Raw genomic sequence first — 8,204 nt, 5'->3', positions numbered from 1 at the left:
AAATACAATCTAGAATACAGAACAATATATAAGAATGCACATTTTCCAAACCTACACATTTCATTCTCTTAAAATTAAAATGATGGATCAATATTCAAAGTATTCTAACTGACCAGAAATGGCTATATGAGGGTTCTATAGGATGCTGCCATTTCCCCTTAAGGACGCTCCCTCACAGTGTCGCAGCCACCTTACAACTCATGGTTCTGCCCATAGGAAGAAGTGATGTAGGAGGGGCAGAACCAGAAATGTATCCAGGAGGTATAAAAGCCCAGAGCACAGCTAGGTTAGGCAGGCCCAGAGCAGAAGCGGCGCCAGGTTGAAGGCGTGTGGGGAGCGGACTTCCACCGGCACGTACTAAATGCGACAGATTGTGTAAAAAAATAGGCGCCGGCATGTCCATTTGGGGAAGCGGCCGCTCCCCTGACACCCCCCCTATACGCCTCTGGCCCAGAGAGAAGCAGTGATGACTTACCGCATACGCCTCTACCATAAATGCAGAGACGCCAAGGGCGGCCCATCCCAAAATTAGATATTTACCATTGCTATGCTGGAGATTGAAGGCCAATAAATGAAGTTTTTTTCACGGGTCCTAGCTGTGTCTAAAACCAGTTCTGGCAGAAGCACATTCCAAAAACTGACATATTCTAATCAATATATAAAAATAAATTTCTATTTTGTGCCGTTATCCTCTGGTCATTATTTTTCTAATGGTGTTGGTCCCAGACTCAGGTATCTGCGTCCTCTGCTTTTTTTAACTATCTTGCCAGATTCTCCTTGTCCATTTGGCATTTCTGTCTTATCTTCTCTCTGCATCTCTGTCTATCCTACCCGGCATTACCCATGTGTCCTTCCCTATCTTCCCGCCATATTGAGCATCTCCCCATTCTTGCTCTATCCAACATAACTCTTCTGTGCCGCTATGCCCCCCCACCCACATGCCACCATCTCTACCCCTCTCTTTCTTCCCTCCTGTCTTTCCCCCTCCTAAGTCAGCATCTCTCTTTCATCCTTCTAACTGCCCCCCCAAAGGGTCTAGCAAGTGCTCCTCTTTCTTTCCTCACTCTGTTCTGTCAGTGGCAGTCAGACGGCTAAATATTGACCCTCTAAATTGTTTGTACCTTTGTTGTCTGTCCATTTTTTTCGGTATATTAAAAGCAGGAAGCCAGCAAAAGAATCAGTTGGGCCGCTGGATGACCGAGGGGTAAAAGGGGCGATCAAGGAAGACAAAGACGTAGCGGAGAGACTGAATGAATTCTTTGCTTCGGTCTTCACCGAGGAAGATTTGGGTGGGATACCGGTGTTGGAAATGGTATTTCAAGCAGACGAGTCGGAGAAACTTACTGACTTCACGGTAAACCTGGAGGACGTAATGGGGCAGTTCAGCAAACTGAAGAGTAGCAAATCTCCTGGACCGGATGGTATTCATCCTAGAGTACTGATAGAACAGAAAAATGAGCTTGTGGAGCTACTGATAGTGATATGCAATTTATCCTTAAAATCGAGCATGGTACCGGAAGATTGGAGGGTGGCCAATGTAACACTAATTTTTAAAAAAGGCTCCAGGGGAGATCCGGGAAATTATAGACCGGTGAGTCTGACGTCGGTGCCGGGGAAAATGGTAGAGGCTATTATTAAAAACAAAATTACAGAGCACATCCGAGGACATGGATTACTGAGACTGAGTCAGCATGGCTTTTGTGTGGGGAAACCTTGCCTGACCAATTTACTTCAATTCTTTGAAAGAGTAAACAAACATGTGGACAAAGGGGAACTGGTTGATATTGTGTATCTGGATTTCCAAAAGACGTTTGACAAGGTACCTCATGAAAGGCTATAGAGAAAATTGGAGGGTGTGACAAGGCTACTGCCCAGAGGTACAAAATGAAACAACAAAATCCTGAACTACGTCTCCCAGAATGCATTGCCCGTCCCAGCAAGGGGAGCCCCAGGGATAGACAAGATGGATATATACCAACTCTGACCACAGGAGGGAGGGCGAAGGAGGAAGCCCAGTTCCCCTAGCTCCGTAATCAATACATCATGCCTCCCACCTGTAGAGGGAAGGGTGGGGTGAGAAGCAGGAGGAGAAGGGAATAGATTGGGTGGAGGAGGGGATTAAGGAGGCTGAGCAAGAAGCAGAAGGAGGATGGAATGGGAGCTGGAGAGCCCTGAGGAAGGTAGTCCCTGAAAGTGGAAAGCTATGTGTTTAAAAGTTTTTTTGATTTAAAACCTGTTGTAAGGAAGAAGCAGAGGGCTGGAATAGTTATAAGCCTGGTTCCCCAGCTGCTCCTGATTGTTGTGTAAGGACTGTGGGAGCTGGAAACCCTGGTTGGACAGGAGGGAACAATCCTGCTGAAAGGCCAACACTGCTTGTGATACGTACTGTGAAAAGGAAGTATTTCCAAAGGGAACTATTGCAGCCTCAAGAAAGGTCAGAGACTTTGGATTGCTGGGCCTGGGACAGCCCTAACCCAGGGCTGGACTGAAGCTTTTGTTGGTAACTTGGAAACAAAATAAAAAGAAAATAATATTTGAAAGTATCTGCTGGTGGCAATTTGTGGGGCTTGGATTAATCCTGGAGAGGAGACTTCCTTCCTCCCCTACTGGCGCAGCGGTCCCGTTTACAAGGGTCATGGGATAGGAGGAAATGTCCTGTTGTGGATTAAAAACTGATTGAAGGATAGGAAACAGAGAGTGGGGTTAAATGGGCAGTATTCACAATGGAGAAGGGTAGTTAGTGGGGTTCCTCAGGGGTCTGTGCTAGGACCGCTGCTTTTTAATATATTTATAAATGATTTAGAGATGGGAGTAACTAGCGAGGTAATTAAATTTGCTGATGACACAAAGTTATTCAAAGTTGTTAAATCACGACAGGATTGTGAAAAATTACAAGAGGACCTTACGAAACTGGGAGACTGGGCGGCCAAATGGCAGATGATGTTTAATGTGAGCAAGTGCAAAGTGATGCATGTGGGAAAAAAGAACCCAAATTATAGCTACGTCATGCAAGGTTCCACGTTAGGAGTTACGGACCAAGAAAGGGATCTGGGCGTTGTCGTCGATAATACACTGAAACCTTCTGCTCAGTGTGCTGCTGCGGCTAGGAAAGCGAATAGAATGTTGGGTATTATTAGGAAAGGTATGGAAAACAGATGTGAGGATGTTATAATGCCGTTGTATCGCTCCATGGTGCGACCGCACCTTGAGTATTGTGTTCAATTCTGGTCGCCGCATCTCAAGAAAGATATAGTGGAATTGGAAAAGGTGCAGAGAAGGGCGACTAAAATGATAGCGGGGATGGGACGACTTCCCTATGAAGAAAGATTAAGGAGGCTAGGGCTATTCAGCTTGGAGAAGAGACGGCTGAGGGGAGACATGATAGAGGTATATAAAATAATGAGTGGAGTGGAACAGGTGGATGTGAAGCGTCTGTTCACGCTTTCCAAAAATACTAGGACTAGGGGGCATGCGATGAAAATACAGTGTAGTAAATTTAAAACAAATCGGAGAAAAATTTTCTTCACCCAACGTATAATTAAACTCTGGAATTTGTTGCCGGAGAAAGTGGTGAAGGCGGTTAGCTTAGCAGAGTTTAAAAAGTGGTTGGACGGTTTCCTAAAGGCCAAGTCCATAAACCGCTACTAAATGGACTGGGGAAAAATCCACAATTCCAGGAATAACATGTATAGAATGTTTGTACGTTTGGGAAGCTTGCCAGGTGCCCTTGGCCTGGATTGGCCTCTGTCGTGGACAGTATGCTGGGCTCGATGAACCCTTGGTCTTTTCCCAGTAGGGCATTACTTATGTACTTATATCTAGGTTGATCTTGCTCTCTCTTTATCACTGCCTTTTTTTGGTTTTCACTTAAGGCGACCCTCAGGGGGAGGAATGCTGGCTTCGGCCTAACCCCTGGTAAGCCTTTCCTCAGCTGAGAGGTGCCCACCTCTACCACCGGCTGCCTTTCAGGTGCTGTGGAGGACTTGCAGCTCATCTGCATATCCTTACAGCCTTCTCCGGGGTGACACCCAGGTCCACCCTGATCCACTCAAGGCCTCCGCTCTAGGTGCCCAGCGCTCCCACCAGGTGCTGTGGAGGACTTGCAGCCCTTCTGCATTTCCTCACAGCTGTATCCGGGGTGACTCCAGTTCCACCCCAATCTTCCCAGGGCCTTCTCTCCAAGTGCAGAGTTTCCAGGTGCTTTTTGGCTAGGATCAGGCGACCCTCAGGGGGAGGAATGCTGGCTTCGGCCTAACCCCTGGTAAGCCTTTCCTCAGCTGAGAGGTGCCCACCTCTACCACCGGCTGCCTTTCAGGTGCTGTGGAGGACTTGCAGCTCATCTGCATATCCTTACAGCCTTCTCCGGGGTGACACCCAGGTCCACCCCGATCCACTCAGGGCCTCCGCTCTAGGTGCCCAGCGCTCCCATTTTTCTCTTTGTATCTAATCTTTTTTCCAGTTGCTAAAGTACCTTAATCGTTTATGGCCCCTATTCACATTCTCTTCCTAGCTCTGTCCCTTCCTAATCTTTTCCCTCACCCCCTACCTCTCTCCGCTACAGGAACTCACTTCCCATCCATTGACTTCATCACCTCACCTTCTCTCCTACCCTCTTCCTCCCTCTTGGCTTTTAATCTCCGTCTCTTTCTTCCCTCCATTTTGCCTTCCCCATTCCACCTAAATACCTCTCGCCTTCGACGCCTTCGTGGCCACACCTCTCCTACTCTCCTCCGCTCTCTTTTACTCCTTCTCTTACTCTCAGCTGGTGACATCAATCCCAATCCTGGCCCTCCTCACCAACTATTATCCAAACTCTACAGATCTCACCGTGACCTCTCTAACCTCATCTCTATTCCTCTACTCCCCTCCTCTTCTCTGCCCTTCTCTTGCGCCCTATGGAATGCCCGCTCTATCTGTAACAAACTCCCCTATATCCAGGACCTCTTTATCTCGCGTCACCTCCATCTGCTCGCCATAACAGAAACTTGGCTCTGCCCTGATGACTCTGCTTCAGTCGCAGCCCTGTGCCATGGCGGTTATCTATTTGTGAACATACTCCTCGCCCTGCTGGCCGTGGGGGCGGTGTTGGACTACTTCTCTCTCCCTCCTCCAGATTTCAACCCCTTCTTCCACCTCAATCTCACTGTTTTTCCTCCTTTGAAGTCCACCCTATCTGCCTTTTCTCTCCTCTGCCTCTTCGAATAGCGGTCATTTATCGTCCCCCTAATAAGTCCCTTTCATCCTTTCTCAGTGACTTTGACGCCTGGCTTGCCTTTTTCCATGATCCTTCCTCCCCCTCTCTCATCCTTGGTGACTTTAATATTCCTGCTAATGATCCTTCCAACTCTTATATTTCCAAGTTACTCGCTTTAACGTCGTCCTTTAATCTCCAACTATGCTCCACCTCCCCCACTCATCAAAATGGTCACTGTCTTGATCTCATCTTCTCCTCCAACTGTTCACCTTCTAGTTTCCTTGCCTCTGATCATCCCTCCTCTGATCACCATCTTATAACTTTCACACTTAAATCTCCTCCCTCCCAGTCCCGTCCTATCCTATCTAATTTATCTAGGAATCTTCACGATATTGACCCTTCATCTCTATCCTCCCATGTTTCAAACCTCCTCTCTACTGTGGCACCATCCACGTCTGTCAACGAGGCTGTTTCTTCTTACAACAATACTCTATCCTCTGCCTTAGACACTCTTGCACCTTTGATGACCCGCCCTGTAAGGCGTACAAAACCCCAACCTTGGCTGACTTCTAATATCCGCTACCTACATTCCTGTACCCGCTCCGCCGAACGCCTCTGGCGGAAATCTCGGGCCCTTGCTGATTTCTTACACTTTAAGTTCATGCTGACCTCCTTCCAATCTGCTCTTTTACGTGCCAAACAGGATTATTATATCCAACTGACCAACTCTCTTGGCTCTAATCCTCGACTTCTCTTCACCACATTGAACTCTCTCCTCAAGGTGCCCCCTCCCCCAACTCCCCCTTCATTATCTCCTCAGACCCTTGCTGAATTCTTTCACAACAAGGTTCAAAAGATAAACCTTGCTTTCTCTACCTCACCAGCTCTCCCTCCACTAGTCCGTTCCCCTCTCTCTCCTTCCCTTCATTCCCTTTCCTCCTTTCCTGAAGTTACTATTGAGGAAACTACACTTCTCCTTTCTTCCTCAAAATGTACCACCTGTTCCTCTGATCCCATTCCCACCCACCTTCTTAATGCCATCTCTCCTACTCTTATTCCTTTTATCTGTCACATTCTCAACCTCTCACTTTCCACTGCGACTGTCCCTGCTGCCTTTAAACATGCTGTGGTCACACCTCTCCTTAAGAAGCCTTCACTTGACCCTACTTGTCCCTCTAATTACCGACCCATCTCCCTCCTTCCTTTTCTCTCCAAATTACTTGAGCGTGCTGTTCACCGCCGCTGCCTTGATTTTCTCTCCTCACATGCTATTCTTGACCCATTACAATCTGGTTTTCGCCCTCTCCACTCAACCGAAACTGCGCTTACTAAAGTCTCCAATGACCTATTACTGGCTAAATCCAGAGGTCAATATTCCATCCTCATTCTTCTTGATCTTTCCGCTGCTTTTGACACTGTCGATCACAGCATACTTCTCGATACCCTGTCCTCACTTGGATTCCAGGGCTCTGTCCTTTCCTGGTTCTCTTCCTACCTCTCCCTCTGCACCTTTAGTGTTCACTCTGGTGGATCCTCTTCTACTTCTATCCCTCTGCCTTTTGGCATACCTCAGGGTTCTGTTCTTGGTCCCCTCCTCTTTTCTATCTACACTTCTTCCCTTGGTTCATTAATCTCATCCCATGGCTTTTCCTACCATCTCTATGCTGATGACTCCCAAATCTACCTTTCTACCCCTGATATCTCACCTTGCATCCAAACCAAAGTTTCAGCGTGCTTGTCTGACATTGCTGCCTGGATGTCTCAACGCCACCTGAAATTAAATATGACCAAAACCGAGCTTCTCATTTTCCCCCCCAAACCCACCTCCCCGCTCCCCCCGTTTTCTATTTCTGTTGATGGCTCTCTCATTCTCCCTGTCTCCTCAGCTCGAAACCTTGGGGTCATCTTTGACTCTTCTCTCTCCTTCTCTGCTCATATCCAGCAGGCCGCCAAAACCTGTCGTTTCTTTCTTGCCAACATCCGTAAAATCCGCCCCTTTCTTTCCGAGCACTCTACCAAAACCCTCATCCACACCCTTGTCACCTCTCGTTTAGACTACTGCAATCTGCTTCTTGCTGGCCTCCCACTTAGTCACCTCTCCCCTCTCCAGTCGGTTCAAAACTCTGCTGCCCGTCTCATCTTCCGCCAGGGTCGCTTTACTCATACTACCCCTCTCCTCAAGACCCTTCACTGGCTCCCTATCCGTTTTCGCATCCTGTTCAAACTTCTTCTACTAACCTATAAATGTATTCACTCTGCTGCTCCCCAGTATCTCTCCACACTCGTCCTTCCCTACACCCCTTCCCGTGCACTCCGCTCCATGGATAAATCCTTCTTATCTGTTCCCTTCTCCACTACTGCCAACTCCAGACTTTGCGCCTTCTGTCTCGCTGCACCCTACACCTGGAATAAACTTCCTGAGCCCCTACGTCTTGCCCCATCCTTGGCCACCTTTAAATCTAGACTGAAAGCCCACCTCTTTAACATTGCTTTTGACTCGTAACCACTTGTAACCACTCGCCTCCACCTACCCTCCTCTCTTCCTTCCCGTTCACATTAATTGATTTGATTTGCTTACTTTATTTATTTTTTGTCTATTAGATTGTAAGCTCTTTGAGCAGGGACTGTCTTTCTTCTATGTTTGTGCAGCGCTGCGTATGCCTTGTAGCGCTATAGAAATGCTAAATAGTAGTAGTAGTAGTAGTAGTAAGGCCTTTTCTAGGATCTTCTTTCCATTCTCTGTTTCTTCACTGTTCCATCTTCTTCTTTTCCTCCCTTACATCTCTCTCTCTGACATTGATCGTTTTATCTTTTTTCTCACACCTGCCTTTTGATCCACCTATAGTTAGATTTAATTTCTCCTTCCTTCTCCAACCCTCCCGCCCCCCAACATCCCAAGCCTCAGTCTCCCTCTTTCAACCTTTCACCTACAGTACATACCAGCTTTTCACTAATTACACGTACTAGCCAGGACATCCATATGTACAAATGGCAGCATTTTCACATGTGA

This window comes from Microcaecilia unicolor, chromosome 7 (assembly GCF_901765095.1).
Source record: "Microcaecilia unicolor chromosome 7, aMicUni1.1, whole genome shotgun sequence".
Lineage (NCBI taxonomy): Eukaryota > Metazoa > Chordata > Amphibia > Gymnophiona > Siphonopidae > Microcaecilia > Microcaecilia unicolor.
The sequence above is the reverse complement of the archived record's forward strand: the minus strand, read 5'-3'. Positions refer to the sequence as shown.